Here is a 20,497-nt window from a genome sequence, read left to right on the forward strand (position 1 = left end):
GCCTACGACGATCCTTTGTGTGGGTGTTTGTCATCGCAGATGTAAAGTCGCCAATCATAGGTGCCGATTTCTTAAAACATTACGATCTCCTTGTCGATCTCCGGCGATGCAAACTGATCGATAATACGACCCGTTTTGAAATCAAAAACATTAACGCAGTGACCGAACCTGCTATTACCACATTCGACATGAATTCACCGTTTTCTGACATTCTTACCAAATATAAGGACAACCCCTAGAACATTCCGATAACTGTAATGCTGCTGGCGGATGTGTTGCTCCGTCGCAGCGCCCAACGCCGGTGCTTTACATCGAGTCGGGTATATTTTTCCTTCGTCGACCAGAGAGTGCCTCCGACTATTAAGAAACGAGCGATTCTGAAGTTTGTGTTCGAATGCGCTTACTTTATTTAGGTTTTCATCTCTTATATGCTATTTAGTTGCTGACCGCATATAGAGCAGCTAGCTGTAACTATGGCTATTTTGTTAACAAGTTTTATTTATACTTAATGCGACATGTACCTATGATTTATGAATTGCGTAAAGTTAATTCCTCGTTTGAACCGTAAGAACGGTTGACTACCTGTTTATGTTTGTTACGTTTCTGAAGCGCGCGATACTGTTTGAGCCGTGTTTTGCTTGAACTTTGTTTTAACTTGAAGTGTTTTACTTCGCTACATCCGCATATATGCTTTTACTTCACAATAAGGTCGTACGCAACACACTGTGTGGTGGCTTAAAGCATGGTGCATTTTTTTTAATTTTCAAAATTGTTGGTAGGTGATCGGAGGTTAAGTTAGTGAAGGTTCTAGGAGTCGAGATTTCAAGATTATTATGGAGAATCAAATCCAAAGTAGACGGTAGTCATTTCGAATCGGAAGGATAGAACGTTGGTGAGTCAGAGTAGTGGACGAAAAAGGAACATTTTTGCATCAGATCAAAAAGGATTTTTCCTAAAGAGTTTGTTTTGCAGCAATTTCAAAATCTATGATGGGCGTTAAAGTCTCCACATATAACATAACTGCTTTGATATCGAGTCAGAACGGCAATGTCATTGCTGAAATCTTTGTAGTTTTTGTTTGAACCAGGCTGGTATGCAGCCCTTAGCCTATTGTTGTTACCATACTTCGTTTTTACTGCGATTTGCACTGCTTCCATTACTCTAAGCACAGGCGTGTTTACTATATGATGAGCGATATATTTTCTAACTAAAATTGCAACCCCTCCTTTTGCACTGGTAGTTCTATCAGCTCTATGTAAAGCATAATTGTTGACACAAAAATGTATCTCTGGTTTTAAGAATGTTTCTGTAACAGTCATGATGTGAACGTAGTTCAAATTTAAAAAAATGGCTAGCTCTGTTTTTTTTTAAAGAATGCTATTTGCATTAAAGTTTACGACTTTAATCTTCTCACTTGAATCATTCATCGGGAGAAACAAAATTTGCTGACTACTTCGAAGATCGTTGTGATATCGTCTTGTTTTGATTTACATTTTTGAAAGCGGTTAAACACTTCTCCCACAATTGGGGCTATTTCGTTCGGTGCAAACAGGTCATTGCTGCTTGCTGTGTTTCCATTGTAACCATTAAACGGTGTTTGTGCGGGACGGTTTAGTGCGGTATTGTAACCCGCTACATTATTGGTTTTTTTTTTAATTTTTTTATTTATTACGATACAAATATCTGCCTCAGAGGGCTAAATATAGGGAAACTTACTGACTAAAACTTAAAATTAATGATAACAAACAAATACTTAAATCTAACTAGACAAACATATACTAGACAGCAAGCAATTTGTAACACAGCCAACACAAGTAAAATGAAAGAATTAGGATGGGGAAACAAAAAGGGAGTCAAAGAACTGAAGGAAGAGGGGGCGAAGGGATTGAGGGGAAATATGAAAATCAAACACACCAGAGGCACTGTTGAAGCGCTGGAGGGATCGAAAAAACGGATCATTGGTGCCATACAGCGTTCTTCTCGACGGGATTTGAAGGAAATCGCGGCGTCGAAGAAAGCGAGCAGGCGCGTACAGCGGTATTCTGTCAAGAAGTGAAGGACAATCAATCTCGTTCCGAAGCAAACCACTGATAAGCAAAGCTTGAGAAGCAGAGTGACGATCATGCAGTGTCATCAATCCAAGCATACGGCATCGGACTACATAAGGGGAAGAGAAGCACCCGATTGCCCTAAAAGACGCCTAATGGCAATACGGGTGAATCTGCGTTGAACACTTTCAACCCTTTCAATCCATACCGAGCTGACTGGGCACCACACAGTGCTAGCATATTCTAAAATAGGGCGGACTAAGCTACAGAAAAGGGCTTTCAGGCATATAGGGTCACGCACATCATTTGCCATAGCACAAATCATTCCTAGTACACTATTGGCATGGTTAATGGTACGCTCAATATGATGATTGAATGACAGCTTTGCATCAAGGTGAACCCCAAGATCACGAATGACATTAACACGATTTAATACAACAGAGTTTAGTGAATAATTATGAGACAACACATTTAAGCTCCGAGAGAAAGATATACAAGCACATTTATCGATACACAGGGAGAGAAAGTTAGCAGAACACCAAAAGGAGAAGGAGTCTAACAGACATTGAAGAGAGACACATGAATTAGAGTCAGTGATAGGACAAAATATTTTTAAATCATCTGCAAACATAAGGAAGGAATCGGATGGAAGAACAGAGAACACATCATTGACAAATAAAATAAAAAGTAAAGGACTCAAGACACTACCCTGGGGTACACCCGACGAACAATGAAACTCATAAGAAAAACCGTCATTCAATTTAACACAGCAAAAACGATTCGATAGAAATGATTGTAGCCATTCAAGAAAGAAAGGAGAGAAGCCAAGTTTCTTGAATTTAGCAATGAGCAGAGAATGGGGGATTTTATCAAACGCAGCTTTGAAATCGGTATACACAGCATCAACCTGCATGCCAGAGTCCAGATTTAAGAGTGCTGAGGAAACAAATTCCATAAGATTAGTAGTGGTGGAGCGGCCAGCCATAAAGCCATGTTAATTTGGAATAATCCACGATTTCACCATTTCCATTAGAGGTAAACGAATAACAGATTCAAAAACTTTGCTGAACGCCGATAAAATAGATATGCCACGATAATTAGAGACGCAACCACGATCACCCTTTTTAAAAACTGGCCTAACCCATGCTTGTTTCCAAATATTCGGAAAAGTAGCCGTGGACAAAGAAAGATTAAAAAGGAAAGAAACAGGAAGGGCTAGTGCTTCACGACAATGAACGAGTAAAGCAGCAGGAATACCATCGGGACCCGGCACTGAGGATGGTTTAAGGTTACCTAACGCACGTAAAACAGATGCAGTGCTTACAGAAACAAATTCAACATTCAGGACATTGAGAGGGGTGAATGAAAGACTGGCCTCAAAGCTTGCAGAGTTATCTAAACCATTTTCATAGACACTCGAGAAATGATCAGCAAAAAGCGAACGAATGTCATTCGGGCACGTAGCAAGCACATCACCAAGTGACATACTAGTAGGGAGGCCATTATTGTTTCTCATAGAGTTTATGTAATTCCAAAACGCTCGAGGGTTTGAACGGAAGCGAGATTGAAGACGCAAAACATATAATTTATGGCGATATCTGTTATATGATCTGTAAGCGGATGCTGCATATTTAAATAACCTACGCGTGTACGGTGAACGCCAAGTCCGGTAAGCACGTGTAGCCCGATTTCGATCCCTAAGCAGAGAGCGCAGATGGCGGTCGGACCATGGTGGGGAAGGAGGTGGTCTGAAGAGAGGAGAACAGGAGTTTAAGGAAGTGATAAGGATAGCATTGAACTGTGTTACAGCCGCATTGATGGACGTACATTCAAACAAAAATGACCAATCAATAGAGGACAAAATTACACGCAGCCTAGCATAGTCAGCCTTCTTATAATTATAAATAGGACTAAGATTAACACCTTGCACAGAAACAGGTAAGTTGGCAGTGGATAGATATTCAATTTCAAAAACAAACGGAGGATGGTGGTTATCAATTTTTACAAGAGGAAGATCTGCCTCATAAACGGAACACGGCGTGAAGTTAAGAGAAAACAATAGTATAAGGTCAAGCACACGGCCATTATGGTTTGGAATATTGTTTAGTTGACAAAATTCCATAACGTTGAATAAATCGACAAAAGGTGCATGACATAGCAACGCATTATGAGGTGTATAGTGCTGGAAAGGTGTCGTTAAATTAACAGAATTTATCCACTGCAGAGAAGTTTGATTAAAATCACCAAGAAGAATAAGTTGATCCTTGTTACGCAAGCGGGCTTTGACATCGTGAACGCATTCTAGAATTGTTTTTCAAACGTACGCATATCAGCTGCTAAGTAGGGTGGGACATAGATAACACCTATATATATATATATTAAAGCACTCATTTTTAATCACAACCCACACACACTCAAGCGGCGCGGCATTTACAGAAATAGGCGCTGATGCTAAACTGGTCGAAACAGCAATGAGAACACCGCCACCGCGAGTACGAGAACTATTATTTATGTTACGATCACAACGGTAAACGATAAATTTATCACTACTAAAGAGCATACTATTGGGTAAAGAATCATCAGCCCAGGTTTCAGTGAAAACAATCACATTAAAATCAGCAGCATCGGCCGCTAGCCTCAAATCAGTACATTTTGATCGTAACCCACGAGTGTTCTGATAGTAAATACTTAGCTATTCATTTGGTTCATTTGACAACGACGGTTGTCTGGCGTAATCACCACGGGTACGCTTAACAGGGGCAGGCAGGTTGTCTGGAGGCGACCGATCCGAAGGTTTACGAGAGGATCCAGTCGTTCTCGCAGGAATGAACACCGATGAAGACGATGACGGAATCGACGAGGTTGATTGAAGAGCAGGAAGCACGGAAGTAGGCTCGGAACAGGTGTCACTCAGTGGATGAGAGAGAGCCGAAGGCAGAGAAGCACTCTGAGAAGGCATGCTGGCCAAGCGTGGTGTACTCAGAGAGCCGAAGTTAGATGGATCGTTTACGGGAGCATCCAATCGGGCGACGATAGATTTAACGGTGTTAGTGTTGCTTGCACTATCGATATTTATGGCCGACTCATCTGTAAGCGTGTCGTTCACTGACACTACAGGGAGATGACGATTTTGGTAATCGATGAATTCTCGGAACACGAGAGACGGAGGCCAAGTGGCCGGAGAGAGAGAGCTTCTTCGCGCTTGCTGGAAGGTACACCGACCTTAAACGATACGAATGACATCGTTTCGACGTTGGCGCCAAGTTTTACGAGACGACGCACCACAACGTCCGATGGAGCAAGCGCAAGTCGATTTGTAACCATGGTAATGACATGCTTATCCGTTACAGATGTGTCGAAGCGCGACATAAAAATCCACGACAATGACTGTGGCCTTGGAGTCACAAATACTGGATCATATGTACTCCCCGATCCCGTTCCTTGTTGCATTGCAGGCGCAGGAGGCACTGCCGGCCAGGGAGCCGGAGGGAGGTGACGAGATGGTAGATCGAGGGGTAGTGATGTTCGGAGAGGGCACCGTGCGTCTCTCTTACCATATGAAGAATCAAACGAGGCACTCTCACTAAATAGATCCTGCTTAAGACGGTGAAGCAGATCCGCTCTTATCGAGTTAATGGCGTTTCCTAGAGACGAAAAAATGCCATCCATTGAATTGACCAAGGCGGCCTCAATCTCCGGAAACAATACAGGCTTTTTCGATTTACGCAAGGCATCACATTGTTTGCATAGCCAGCACAGACCACAATCTGCCAACAATTCACTTAACGTGGATTCAGAGACACCGGCACAGTGAGCATGGAACAAACGGCCACACACCCCCGAACACGACAAATGTAATGGATCACCATTTGGATTAATTGCCGTAGCGCAAATTGCACAGATAGTCATTATGATAACACTGTTACACTGGAAAGCAGGCACACAACGAGTGATATCGCAAAGCAGATGTGTGCAAAAGTCACAAGCGATAAAATTTTGCCAGTCACAGGGCGATTAATCAAGCCGCGTTAAAACACTGGAATAAGCAGGAGCGATCAAAACCACGTCTGTGCGTCACCAAGCGGAGAGAGTGAGTGTCGAGGGAGTTTGTTACAACTGTGGGAAATTGCATCGTGTCACATCAAAACCTGGAGAAATTTTCGGTGATTTTGTTTTTCTCTCTTGAAACGTGAAAGCTAGCTGTGTGATTTCCATCACAAGGGCCCTTCACAATTCTAGTCAGTTTTTTGTATGGAGTTTGACAGTTGGAGGCTGAAATCATGTAAACACTCCATACAAAACCACAAAAAACTAGCCTGCAATTTTCAGTCTAGATTATTCTAGCCTCAAAGCAAGAATTAGATTTGAGTACCTGCTCGAAAACACGGTGTTGTTTACATTTACCCCAAGGTGCATTAAAGAGATCACGTGGTGGAATCTAGAATCAAAGTGTATGTAGACCAGGTGGTCTCATAGCATGTTTTTTTAAACCAAATTTGACTTGACCAAATATCACTTTTTAACAGAATGGATGAAAACTTTTGTTCAAACAAGCTTTCTGGAGGTTTGACAAATACTCAAAAAACTGTTAAAATCTTCATTCAGAAGCAAAAGTGATAAAAAATCAGCCTTCTAAATGTATACACCTTGGGATAATCCCACCTGTATATTATACCCACTTAGATAGTTGCTCGAAAACTTCCACACAATGCAAACAGCTGACAGGCTGAAATTTCAGCCTACGAACTTAAAACGGAAAGGCCCCCACAATTGGCACATTTTAGTTTGTGCTTGGGAATTTTGCCATTACCTGTTGACGAACTCGCAGTGAGCGGGCAGTTACGCGATTCATGCTCACCGGCACATTTATAGCATTTCGCCCCATGGTTACAATTACCTGCTCCATGGCCATACACTTGACATCTTTTACATTGCATTGGGCCGACTTTTTTTTGAGAAATAACTCCATTTTACGATGCAATGCGCTAAGCCTGTGATTTGTTTTAAAAACGACATGTTGATTGATCCAGCAGGAAAATGTAACAGATATATCGTCATACCGCTTATTTTTTTAGCTCAAGCTTTTTGATGCTTGTTGGGAATACGTTTTCTTTGTTTGAAATGTCCTTAACTTCCTCATTAGGTGAATCGATCAGCCCGTGCAGAATTATCTTCGTAGAGTTATGCTCTTCTAACTGGTATGAGTGAAAAGAGATATTGATTGCCTTTAGATGTTTAACCACACATCGAATATCATTAGTATTAGAGACGTGTACGATTGTCCCCGTATCGGTAGCTTAAGTGGTGTATCGCACTACACCAGCGGCGATGATCAGTTTGTGCACATACGACACAGATGTGCTTATCACGATTATCACGATCGGTGGAATTTTTTTGATTCGTTATGCTTTTTGCAGTATTATTAGTGCTAATGCGTGGTTTTTTAGCACTCGCAGCTTGCAGCTGGTCGGTGTCGCTTTCACAATCACTTAGAAGCTCGAAACTATTTTGCGATAGGTCAACACACATACTCTCGTTTTTGAACTTGCCTGTGTTAGAAGAGCTAAGCTTGAGCCGCTTGCTCTTGGTTCTTCCCCTGCCTACCATTCTTGGTGGAGGGGTCAACGCACATTTATACCTAATTGTAATTGTTTTCTGTTTGGAGCACAGTCCGAAAAAAAAGTCCTATCTCAACCGAGGCTGATTGGCGAGTGTACCATATGTTGTGATGGCAATACCATTTGCTGCTTCTAGCATTTGTTGGTCGGGTTTTGCAATTGTACCCACCAAACTGTTTGGAATGACGGACACGTCAGCTCCGGTATCTATTAAAAATCTGTATTTGCTTAAATCTTCATGAATGAAAAGACTAGAGACCCTGATAATTCTTCAGGATAGTCCGTCAATACCGTCAAGTTTATTAGTGTTTTATGTTGATGGATTCTTTGATGCCCATTGGTTATTTTTGATTTTACACGGTGGGATGGAATTGTTTGCTCCGTATCGTACAGGGTTTCCCACGATTTATTGGACAGTTCCCATGATTTGTTGGTGCGTTCCCATGATTTTTTGATCGTATCCCATAGATTTTTGGTTCGGTTCCATAATTTATTGGTACTTTCCGATTGGATATCAATACAATTGGACCAAACTATTCTGGGAAACGGTCAAAAATCGTGGGAACGCACCAAAACAATATTGGAACACACCAAAATTGATGAGAACCAACCAATAAATCGTGGAAAACTCTGTAAATGATACCAACAATTTTCATATTTTCTAGTGTTCGACGGTGTTCACGATCGGTTACCGCCTTGCCCCCGATTGCGACTATGCTGTCCTCCTTGTGTATTATTTTGTGAAGCAAGCGACAAAATTTTTACAAACTCCCTCAATTCCCCGATTTCTTTACGGAGCAGCCCCAACCGACATTATCGCGCGACATTTTAAAATTTTGTATGAGAAAAAACGGGCTCAAAACGTTCTCAAATCGTGCTCATTAGCAGCACTAATTAGTGCTAATTAGTAAAATCAAAAATAACCAATGGGCATCAAAGAATCCATCAACATAAAACACTAATAAACTTGACGGTATTGACGGACTATCCTGAAGAATTATCAGGGTCCTCTAGTCTTTTCATTCATGAAGATTTAAGCAAATACAAATTTTTAATAGATACCGGAGCTGACGTGTCCGTCATTCCAAACAGTTTTGGTGGGTACAATTGCAAAACCCGACCAACAAATGCTAGAAGCAGCAAATGGTATTGCCATCACAACATATGGTACACTCGCCAATCAGCCTCGGTTGAGATAGGACGTATTTTTCGGACTGTGCTCCAAACAGAAAACAATTACAATTAGGTATAAATGTGCGTTGACCCCTCCACCAAGAATGGTAGGCAGGGGAAGAACCAAGAGCAAGCGGCTCAAGCTTAGCTCTTCTAACACAGGCAAGTTCAAAAACGAGAGTATGTGTGTTGACCCATCGCAAAATAGTTTCGAGCTTCTAAGTGATTGTGAAAGCGATACCGACCAGCTGCAAGCTGCGAGTGCTAAAAAACCACGCATTAGCACTAATAATACTGCAAAAAGCATAACGAATCAAAAAATTCCACCGATCGTGATAATCGTGATAAGCACATCTGTGTCGTATGTGCACAAACTGATCATCGCCGCTGGTGTAGTGCGATACACCACTTAAGCTGCCGATACGGGACAATCGTACACGTCTCTAATACTAATGATATTCGATGTGTGGTTAAACATCTAAAGGCAATCAATATCTCTTTTCACTCATACCAGTTAGAAGAGCATAACTCTACGAAGATAATTCTGCACGGGCTGATCGATTCACCTAATGAGGAAGTTAAGGACATTTCAAACAAAGAAAACGTATTCCCAACAAGCATCAAAAAGCTTGAGCTAAAAAATAAGCGGTATGACGATATATCTGTTACATTTTCCTGCTGGATCAATCAACATGTCGTTTTTAAAACAAATCACAGGCTTAGCGCATTGCATCGTAAAATGGAGTTATTTCTCAAAAAAAGTCGGCCCAATGCAATGTAAAAGATGTCAAGTGTATGGCCATGGAGCAGGTAATTGTAACCATGGGGCGAAATGCTATAAATGTGCCGGTGAGCACCCAACCGGCATTATCGCGCGATTTTTATGTGTATCTATCATTTTTCTCATTCTAACATTCAGAAAATTTTTCACTCTGTCTTGCTCTTCTGGGTGTTGGTCACTTTTTGCTCGCAACTTGGCTGTGTTTCACCACCAACCATCCTCATGTTGCATATGGTTCTTCTCTCTTTCCATCGTTCGAGAGAAACTCTTGTGTCTCGCTTTTCTGGGACTTGTCCATTTCGCTTGCTACACCAAGCGTTCACGCAAGCGATATTCTCTCGTCCGCTCTTTGTATCATTTTGCAGGTACTCCCCGATATACGCTATTAATGCGGACCGGATGGCAATAGCGTATCTCGAATATTAGCAAATGTCGAGTTTTCAGTCAAATTATAGCTAATTTTCGTATAATTTTGCTTGAAGTGGTAGGATTTACCACTTAATTAGTTATTTGATCTGATTCAACTGAAGATTACAATGTACACCTTTTGAAATGGTTTTTAATATTCGATCAAAAGGGAATTTATTTTGAATGTGATATTCGATGTGTCAAATTAGTACAATTTGCTCAAAGAACTTTCAAATTTAGAAAAAAAGCTTATAGCGAAATCGCGTATATCGAGTATGGCGTATATCGGGAATACCTGTATAGCCACCCGAGGAAGGCGCTGCTTCGCGTTAACATGAAAATGTGGTAGTGTGAAATCAAGTTTGCAAGCGGTAGGCTACGTCGATGCGTGCCCGTTTTTTCTCTCGTGAAACCAGTACGAAAAAAAAACTATTTGGTAAGTACAGCTTTTAATAAAGGATTATATCAATCTGTATCAAACTGAATGGTATTAATAATTGGTGATATCAAATCAATTTCGTTTTCTATAGCAAATCGTAACACACGCACAAACGGAAGTGAGCACGGACCACGATAGAAATAATCAATTGGTAGGTAAGTATCATCAAGTTAAATGGAACAGCGGTTTTCAAATAGATAATATTTCCCTCTTTCACCAGCAGTGCCGAAAACAAAAGGACAGGAGAGGCAGGAACGATCATTCAACGCGTTAGCGCCGGACGAAGGAAAAGCGGCAGGAAGGCAGGAACGATCCTCCAACGTGCTAGCGCCTGGTAGAGGAGAGGCGGCAGGAAGGTAGGGACGATCATCCAGCACGCTAGCGCAGCACCTGGGAGCAGCGAGGGGAGGCAAGCAGGAATAATTTTTAACGCGTGCACACCATTCGACGAAGACAACGCTGGATGAAAGGAAGGAGGAGGAGAGAAGGCATGCAAGACGGGTACGTGTGTATTCCGCACCGGTTTTCGGCAGTGTGAATTGTGTGAGTATGTAAATTTGTATGTGCGAGTAAGAAGGTAAAATAAGAGCGTAAGCATGTGCGGAATCGACAAATGAGAGAAAGAGCTTGTAGGGAGAATGAAGAGAATGAAAGAAATTGAGAAGGGATGTAGCATACAGAAACCAAATGTATGATACACGCTGTCACACGGTTGGAAAAACCTTCTCTATAGTTCTGCTATAGAGAACGATTTGACCGCGCTATAGAGAACACTTTTTCAATACAAAAAAAACCGGTTGCAACGTGACAATGTCGGTTGGGCATGAATCGCGTAACTGCCCGCTCACTGCGAGTTCGTCAACAGGTAATGGCAAAATTCCCAAGCACAAACTAAAATGTGCCAATTGTGGGGGCCTTTCCGTTTTAAGTTCGTAGGCTGAAATTTCAGCCTGTCAGCTGTTTGCATTGTGTGGAAGTTTTCGAGCAACTATCTAAGTGGGTATAATATACAGGTGGGATTATCCCAAGGTGTATACATTTAGAAGGCTGATTTTTTATCACTTTTGCTTCTGAATGAAGATTTTAACAGTTTTTTGAGTATTTGTCAAACCTCCAGAAAGCTTGTTTGAACAAAAGTTTTCATCCATTCTGTTAAAAAGTGATATTTGGTCAAGTCAAATTTGGTTTAAAAAAACATGCTATGAGACCACCTGGTCTACATACACTTTGATTCTAGATTCCACCACGTGATCTCTTTAATGCACCTTGGGGTAAATGTAAACAACACCGTGTTTTCGAGCAGGTACTCAAATCTAATTCTTGCTTTGAGGCTAGAATAATCTAGACTGAAAATTGCAGGCTAGTTTTTTTGTGGTTTTGTATGGAGTGTTTACATGATTTCAGCCTCCAACTGTCAAACTCCATACAAAAAACTGACTAGAATTGTGAAGGGCCCTTGTGATGGAAATCACACAGCTAGCTTTCACGTTTCAAGAGAAAAACAAAAATCACCGAAAATTTCTCCAGGTTTTGATGTGACACGATGCAATTTCCCACAGTTGTAACAAACTCCCTCGACACTCACTCTCTCCGCTTGGTGACGCACAGACTTGGTTTTGATCGCTCCTGCTTATTCCAGTGTTTTAACGCGGCTTGATTAATCGCCCTGTGGCTGGCAAAATTTTATCGCTTGTGACTTTTGCACACATCTGCTTTGCGATATCACTCGTTGTGTGCCTGCTTTCCAGTGTAACAGTGTTATCATAATGACTATCTGTGCAATTTGCGCTACGGCAATTAATCCAAATGGTGATCCATTACATTTGTCGTGTTCGGGGGTGTGTGGCCGTTTGTTCCATGCTCACTGTGCCGGTGTCTCTGAATCCACGTTAAGTGAATTGTTGGCAGATTGTGGTCTGTGCTGGCTATGCAAACAATGTGATGCCTTGCGTAAATCGAAAAAGCCTGTATTGTTTCCGGAGATTGAGGCCGCCTTGGTCAATTCAATGGATGGCATTTTCTCGTCTCTAGGAAACGCCATTAACTCGATAAGAGCGGATCTGCTTCACCGTCTTAAGCAGGATCTATTTAGTGAGAGTGCCTCGTTTGATTCTTCATATGGTAAGAGAGACGCACGGTGCCCTCTCCGAACATCACTACCCTCGATCTACCATCTCGTCACCTCCCTCCGGCTCCCTGGCCGGCAGTGCCTCCTGCGCCTGCAATGCAACAAGGAACGGGATCGGGGAGTACATATGATCCAGTATTTGTGGCTCCAAGGCCACAGTCATTGTCGTGGATTTTTATGTCGCGCTTCGACACATCTGTAACGGATAAGCATGTCATTACCATGGTTACAAATCGACTTGCGCTTGCTCCATCGGACGTTGTGGTGCGTCGTCTCGTAAAACTTGGCGCCAACGTCGAAACGATGTCATTCGTATCGTTTAAGGTCGGTGTACCTTCCAGCAAGCGCGAAGAAGCTCTCTCTCCGGCCACTTGGCCTCCGTCTCTCGTGTTCCGAGAATTCATCGATTACCAAAATCGTCATCTCCCTGTAGTGTCAGTGAACGACACGCTTACAGATGAGTCGGCCATAAATATCGATAGTGCAAGCAACACTAACACCGTTAAATCTATCGTCGCCCGATTGGATGCTCCCGTAAACGATCCATCTAACTTCGGCTCTCTGAGTACACCACGCTTGGCCAGCATGCCTTCTCAGAGTGCTTCTCTGCCTTCGGCTCTCTCTCATCCACTGAGTGACACCTGTTCCGAGCCTACTTCCGTGCTTCCTGCTCTTCAATCAACCTCGTCGATTCCGTCATCGTCTTCATCGGTGTTCATTCCTGCGAGAACGACTGGATCCTCTCGTAAACCTTCGGATCGGTCGCCTCCAGACAACCTGCCTGCCCCTGTTAAGCGTACCCGTGGTGATTACGCCAGACAACCGTCGTTGTCAAATGAACCAAATGAATAGCTAAGTATTTACTATCAGAACACTCGTGGGTTACGATCAAAATGTACTGATTTGAGGCTAGCGGCCGATGCTGCTGATTTTAATGTGATTGTTTTCACTGAAACCTGGGCTGATGATTCTTTACCCAATAGTATGCTCTTTAGTAGTGATAAATTTATCGTTTACCGTTGTGATCGTAACATAAATAATAGTTCTCGTACTCGCGGTGGCGGTGTTCTCATTGCTGTTTCGACCAGTTTAGCATCAGCGCCTATTTCTGTAAATGCCGCGCCGCTTGAGTGTGTGTGGGTTGTGATTAAAAATGAGTGCTTTAATATATATATATATATATATATATATATAGGTGTTATCTATGTCCCACCCTACTTAGCAGCTGATATGCGTACGTTTGAAAAACAATTCTAGAATGCGTTCACGATGTCAAAGCCCGCTTGCGTAACAAGGATCAACTTATTCTTCTTGGTGATTTTAATCAAACTTCTCTGCAGTGGATAAATTCTGTTAATTTAACGACACCTTTCCAGCACTATACACCTCATAATGCGTTGCTATGTCATGCACCTTTTGTCGATTTATTCAACGTTATGGAATTTTGTCAACTAAACAATATTCCAAACCATAATGGTCGTGTGCTTGACCTTATACTATTGTTTTCTCTTAACTTCACGCCGTGTTCCGTTTATGAGGCAGATCTTCCTCTTGTAAAAATTGATAACCACCATCCTCCGTTTGTTTTTGAAATTGAATATCTATCCACTGCCAACTTACCTGTTTCTGTGCAAGGTGTTAATCTTAGTCCTATTTATAATTATAAGAAGGCTGACTATGCTAGGCTGCGTGTAATTTTGTCCTCTATTGATTGGTCATTTTTGTTTGAATGTACGTCCATCAATGAGGCTGTAACACAGTTCAATGCTATCCTTATCACTTCCTTAAACTCCTGTTCTCCTCTCTTCAGACCACCTCCTTCCCCACCATGGTCCGACCGCCATCTGCGCTCTCTGCTTAGGGATCGAAATCGGGCTACACGTGCTTACCGGACTTGGCGTTCACCGTACACGCGTAGGTTATTTAAATCCATAAATTATATGTTTTGCGTCTTCAATCTCGCTTCCGTTCAAACCCTCGAGCGTTTTGGAATTACATAAACTCTATGAGAAACAATAATGGCCTCCCTACTAGTATGTCACTTGGTGATGTGCTTGCTACGTGCCCGAATGACATTCGTTCGCTTTTTGCTGATCATTTCTCGAGTGTCTATGAAAATGGTTTAGATAACTCTGCAAGCTTTGAGGCCAGTCTTTCATTCACCCCTCTCAATGTCCTGAATGTTGAATTTGTTTCTGTAAGCACTGCATCTGTTTTACGTGCGTTAGGTAACCTTAAACCATCCTCAGTGCCGGGTCCCGATGGTATTCCTGCTGCTTTACTCGTTCATTGTCGTGAAGCACTAGCCCTTCCTGTTTCTTTCCTTTTTAATCTTTCTTTGTCCACGGCTACTTTTCCGAATATTTGGAAACAAGCATGGGTTAGGCCAGTTTTTAAAAAGGGTGATCGTGGTTGCGTCTCTAATTATCGTGGCATATCTATTTTATCGGCGTTCAGCAAAGTTTTTGAATCTGTTATTCGTTTACCTCTAATGGAAATGGTGAAATCGTGGATTATTCCAAATCAACATGGCTTTATGGCTGGCCGCTCCACCACTACTAATCTTATGGAATTTGTTTCCTCAGCACTCTTAAATCTGGACTCTGGCATGCAGGTTGATGCTGTGTATACCGATTTCAAAGCTGCGTTCGATAAAATCCCCCATTCTCTGCTCATTGCTAAATTCAAGAAACTTGGCTTCTCTCCTTTCTTTCTTGAATGGCTACAATCATTTCTATCGAATCGTTTTTGCTGTGTTAAATTGAATGACGGTTTTTCTTATGAGTTTCATTGTTCGTCGGGTGTACCCCAGGGTAGTGTCTTGAGTCCTTTACTTTTTATTTTATTTGTCAATGATGTGTTCTCTGTTCTTCCATCCGATTCCTTCCTTATGTTTGCAGATGATTTAAAAATATTTTGTCCTATCACTGACTCTAATTCATGTGTCTCTCTTCAATGTCTGTTAGACTCCTTCTCCTTTTGGTGTTCTGCTAACTTTCTCTCCCTGTGTATCGATAAATGTGCTTGTATATCTTTCTCTCGGAGCTTAAATGTGTTGTCTCATAATTATTCACTAAACTCTGTTGTATTAAATCGTGTTAATGTCATTCGTGATCTTGGGGTTCACCTTGATGCAAAGCTGTCATTCAATCATCATATTGAGCGTACCATTAACCATGCCAATAGTGTACTAGGAATGATTTGTGCTATGGCAAATGATGTGCGTGACCCTATATGCCTGAAAGCCCTTTTCTGTAGCTTAGTCCGCCCTATTTTAGAATATGCTAGCACTGTGTGGTGCCCAGTCAGCTCGGTATGGATTGAAAGGGTTGAAAGTGTTCAACGCAGATTCACCCGTATTGCCATTAGGCGTCTTTTAGGGCAATCGGGTGCTTCTCTTCCCCCTTATGTAGTCCGATGCCGTATGCTTGGATTGATGACACTGCATGATCGTCGCTCTGCTTCTCAAGCTTTGCTTATCAGTGGTTTGCTTCGGAACGAGATTGATTGTCCTTCACTTCTTAACAGAATACCGCTGTACGCGCCTGCTCGCTTTCTTCGACGCCGCGATTTCCTTCAAATCCCGTCGAGAAGAACGCTGTATGGCACCAATGATCCGTTTTTTCGATCCCTCCAGCGCTTCAACAGTGCCTCTGGTGTGTTTGATTTTCATATTTCCCCTCAATCCCTTCGCCCCCTCTTCCTTCAGTTCTTTGACTCCCTTTTTGTTTCCCCATCCTAATTCTTTCATTTTACTTGTGTTGGCTGTGTTACAAATTGCTTGCTGTCTAGTATATGTTTGTCTAGTTAGATTTAAGTATTTGTTTGTTATCATTAATTTTAAGTTTTAGTCAGTAAGTTTCCCTATATTTAGCCCTCTGAGGCAGATATTTGTATCGTAATAAATAAAAAAATTAAAAAAAAAAAACCAATAATGTAGCGGGTTACAATACCGCACTAAACCGTCCCGCACAAACACCGTTTAATGGTTACAATGGAAACACAGCAAGCAGCAATGACCTGTTTGCACCGAACGAAATAGCCCCAATTGTGGGAGAAGTGTTTAACCGCTTTCAAAAATGTAAATCAAAACAAGACGATATCACAACGATCTTCGAAGTAGTCAGCAAATTTTGTTTCTCCCGATGAATGATTCAAGTGAGAAGATTAAAGTCGTAAACTGGAATGCAAATAGCATTCTTTAAAAAAAAAAACAGAGCTAGCCATTTTTTTAAATTTGAACTACGTTCACATCATGACTGTTACAGAAACATTCTTAAAACCAGAGATACATTTTTGTGTCAACAATTATGCTTTACATAGAGCTGATAGAACTACCAGTGCAAAAGGAGGGGTTGCAATTTTAGTTAGAAAATATATCGCTCATCATATAGTAAACACGCCTGTGCTTAGAGTAATGGAAGCAGTGCAAATCGCAGTAAAAACGAAGTATGGTAACAACAATAGGCTAAGGGCTGCATACCAGCCTGGTTCAAACAAAAACTACAAAGATTTCAGCAATGACATTGCCGTTCTGACTCGATATCAAAGCAGTTATGTTATATGTGGAGACTTTAACGCCCATCATAGATTTTGAAATTGCTGCAAAACAAACTCTTTAGGAAAAATCCTTTTTGATCTGATGCAAAAATGTTCCTTTTTCGTCCACTAATCTGACTCACCAACGTTCTATCCTTCCGTTTCGAAATGACTACCGTCTACTTTGGATTTGATTCTCCATAATAATCTTGAAATCTCGACTCCTAGAACCTTCACTAACTTAACCTCCGATCACCTACCAACAATTTTGAAAATTAAAAAAAATGCACCATGCTTTAAGCCACCACACAGTGTGTTGCGTACGACCTTATTGTGAAGTAAAAGCATATATGCGGATGTAGCGAAGTAAAACACTTCAAGTTAAAACAAAGTTCAAGCAAAACACGGCTCAAGCAGTATCGCGCGCTTCAGAAACGTAACAAACATAAACAGGTAGTCAACCGTTCTTACGGTTCAAACGAGGAATTACCTTACGCAATTCATAAATCATAGGTACATGTCGCATTAAGTATAAATAAAACTTGTTAACAAAATAGCCATAGTTACAGCTAGCTGCTCTATATGCGGTCAGCAACTAAATAGCATATAAGAGATGAAAACCTAAATAAAGTAAGCGCATTCGAACACAAACTTCAGAATCGCTCGTTTCTTAATAGTCGGAGGCACTCTCTGGTCGACGAAGGAAAAATATACCCGACTCGATGTAAAGCACCGGCGTTGGGCGCTGCGACGGAGCAACACATCCGCCAGCAGCATTACAGTTATCGGAATGTTCTAGGGGTTGTCCTTATATTCGGTAAGAATGTCAGAAAACGGTGAATTCATGTCGAATGTGGTAATAGCAGGTTCGGTCACTGCGTTAATGTTTTTGATTTCAAAACGGGTCGTGTTATCGATCAGTTTGCATCGCCGGAGATCGACAAGGAGATCGTAATGTTTTAAGAAATCGGCACCTATGATTGGCGACTTTACATCTGCGATGACAAACACCCACACAAAGGATCGTCGTAGGCCGAAAATGTCGCGCGATAATGTCGGTTGGGAAAGAGCACATTTCTGCTACGGTGCGACAGCGTGTATCATACATGTAGTTTCTGTATACTACATTATTGTTCAATTTCTTTCATTCTCTCCATTCTCCCTACAAAGACTCTTACTCTCATTTGTCCATTCTGCACATGCTTACGCTCTTTATTTTACCTTCTTACTCGCACATACATATTTACATACTCACACAATTTACACTGCCTAAAACCGGTGTGGGATACACACGTACCCGTCTTGCCTGCCTTCTATCCTCGTTCTTCCTTTCATCCAGCGTTGTCTTCGTCGAATGGTGTCCACACGTTAAAAATTCTTCCTGCTTTCCTCCCTCTCTCTGCTCCCACATGCTATGCTAGCGCGCTGGATGATCGTCCCTACCTTCCTGCTACTTCTCCTCTACCAGGCGGTAGCACGTTGGAGGATCGTTCCTGCCTTCTTTCTTCTCCTGTTCTGTTGTTTTCGGCACTTCTAGGGATAGAGGGAAATATTAAATGTTTTGCCAACAGCTGTTCCATTAACGCGAAGCGCAATACTTACCAACCAATTGAATATTGTTTCTATCGTGGTCCGTGCTCACGTCCGTTCGTGCGTGTGTTACGATTTGCTATAGAAAACGAAATTGATTTGATATCACCAATTATTAATACCATTCAGTTTGATAAAGATTGATATAACCCTCTATTAAAAGCTTTACTTATCAAATAGTTTTTCCGTACTGGTTTCATGAGAGAAAAAAAACGAACACGCATCGACGCGTCCTACCGTTTGCAAACTTGATTTTACACTACCACTTTTTCATGTGAACGCGAAGCAGCGCCTTCCTCGTGTGGCTATTCAGCTATTCCCCGATATACGCCATACTCGATATACGCGATTTCACTATACGTTTTTTCCCTCAATTTGACAGTTCTTTGAGAAAATTGTATTAATTTGAGACATCGAATGTCAAATGCAAAATAAATTCCCTTTTGGTCGAATATTAAAAACTATTTCAAAAGGTATAAATTTGTAATCATCTGTTGAAATCAGATCAAATAAGTAATTTAGTGGCTAAAACCTACCACTTTAAGCAAAATTATAAGAAATTAACTATAATTTGACTGAAAACCTCGAAATTCGACTTACGCTTATTGTTCCGGGCCCGACGGCCAAGCCAACCGCGAAGGTTTCGGTCGTTCTGGAGCGCTTGGTAAACCGTCTGCTGCCACGGAACAGCACGTCCCGGGCAAAGGGTTTCGGGAGCGTCAACGGCCCAACTCTCCTTCACCAAACTACTTTCAGTATTGGCCTACCAGGCTAGTTACCTCTTTTCCAATGTAAATTGGGAGGTCTATTCCGTGGTAGCGCAGCTACTGATATCGTTAAGCGCTGTCAAGAAGGCAACCGTATTCGCCCATAGCTTCACCCGGGAGAATCTTAACACCAAACAGAGAAATGCACTCATCAAATGCTGGAGTAAGACTGATTTATTATCATTATTTCCTCCTTTTTTACTCTAAACTAGTTAAGGCTCGGTAAAATCTACCGGATATCCTCAAATTTCGAATTATTTTCAAACTCTACTCGTTGCAACAACCATAACTCCTATTTGTTCTTATGCGTTAATACATTTGGGGCGACAAATGTGTTAACCTTGTAACTTCCAGGACAGTACTTACTGTACTTTGCAGAACCGTTAAATATCGATGAGGCCACTTTTGAGCCAAGTCACGCAATTTTTTAATTTTCAAACTGATACGTTCCATGCCTCTGTTGACACAAGTGTATAGTTTTTTGATTATTATGTTTTAGTAGTAACCTCAACAACGTTTTCATTGAATAACGTATTGATGTGCAGTGGATTTAAAAATTAGGGTGCCGCTAATACATATACAACATGTTTAGATCCAATCCCAATTACGTACTTAAAACATACGATTTTTTAATTGTTCATTTTTGGTTCAATCCATTTTGTGTTTTTTGTGCCCATAAATGTAAGATTGAACTACAAAAATATGATATCGCTCATGGTTCGAATTCCAATTCTACTCTTTTTTTTCGACTTATGTTTCATACGTTAGGTAATAAGTAATAGATGCTTAGAACATTTTCAATGTAAATTTTCCTGGTCTTTAATTTCAAGAGGGTCATTTTCAAAAACGGCATAAAATTTTTATTTTATTATCCTGAAACTGGTTTTGAAGTATTGAATGGAATTGGTATTTGTGTATGAGACAATTGTTATTGTTGCGCCAAATATCAAATTTCAACAGTGAACATATACCCTCATATAACCATTCCAAATGTGTAGTTCTAATA

General features: G+C 41.3%; 1 protein-coding gene and 1 long non-coding RNA gene across 2 annotated transcripts in view; both read left to right on the forward strand.

The window, feature by feature from the left end:
• Window positions 1-20,497, forward strand: part of LOC121588547 (protein lozenge-like) — a 282,254-nt gene that overhangs the window by 196,702 nt on the left and 65,055 nt on the right. The gene's annotated exons all lie outside the window — the stretch shown is intronic.
• LOC121588579 lies at window positions 10,404-10,862 on the forward strand. The gene is made up of 3 exons (XR_006004192.1): window positions 10,404-10,464; window positions 10,559-10,622; window positions 10,691-10,862. It is a non-coding gene; the product is annotated as an uncharacterized LOC121588579 (long non-coding RNA).

This window comes from Anopheles merus, chromosome X (assembly GCF_017562075.2).
Source record: "Anopheles merus strain MAF chromosome X, AmerM5.1, whole genome shotgun sequence".
NCBI lineage: Eukaryota > Metazoa > Arthropoda > Insecta > Diptera > Culicidae > Anopheles > Anopheles merus.